This window comes from Charadrius vociferus, unplaced genomic scaffold (assembly GCF_000708025.1).
Source record: "Charadrius vociferus isolate BGI_N301 unplaced genomic scaffold, ASM70802v2 scaffold933, whole genome shotgun sequence".
Lineage (NCBI taxonomy): Eukaryota > Metazoa > Chordata > Aves > Charadriiformes > Charadriidae > Charadrius > Charadrius vociferus.
Window position 1 is genome coordinate 246,432 of NW_009647586.1, and position 808 is coordinate 247,239.

Sequence of the window (808 nt, forward strand, 5' to 3'; positions counted from 1 at the left end):
CGGACTTCCCGCATCTGGGCTCACCAGTGCAATGAGTTGGGCGTCCTCAATCCCCCGCGGCTGAGTCTGTCCCGGGAAAAGGGGATGAGGCAGCGATTTCCCGGAGGTCGGATGGTCTCGGGTGTGCGCGGGCTCCTCAGCGCTTGTGTTTGGGGAACTTGAGGGAAAAGCATGGGATATTCACACTGGAAAAAGCTCTGCTTTTCCAGAATGATGATCAAAGTCTTCAAAAAGCTCTGGGCGAAGGCTGGCCGGGGCAGCTTCGGTGCTCGGAGGGCTTCAAAGTCACCGGTGGAGGGAAAGGATGGGACTGACTGTCCCCTTGCCCCTCCCGGTGGCTTCAAGCCAAGCTTTCTCATCTCATTTTTTGGGGCTGGGATACTGAGTTTGGTGGATTTTGGGGGCTGAAGTTGGCTGGCTTGGCTTGTGCTGACGTGAGAGCGGGCTTTGCCTCTCCCAGCATCGGTTGAAGCTGTTAAATCCCCCTTTGGGAATGAGCATCTCACCAGCTCGTGGTGATGTCCTCCAAAGCCATCCCAGTGCCACCTGGCTTTGCAGGGACCGGCCCAGCTGCCACCCACGCGGTTCCCCAGCGGCGATTGAATTAGAGGAGATCTCACTTAAACAACTCTTCCCCCCCACTCCGCCCCAGCCTCGGCCCAAGGGCTCCCTGAACAATTGTGAAATGAGATCTTTATCATTTTTATTAAAAGCTGTACACGAGACATCACCATTAGGCTGGATGGGAGGAGGGAAAGGGATGTGTGTGTGTAATTCCCTTATGGCTCCCCTCTTTTTTTCTTCCCCC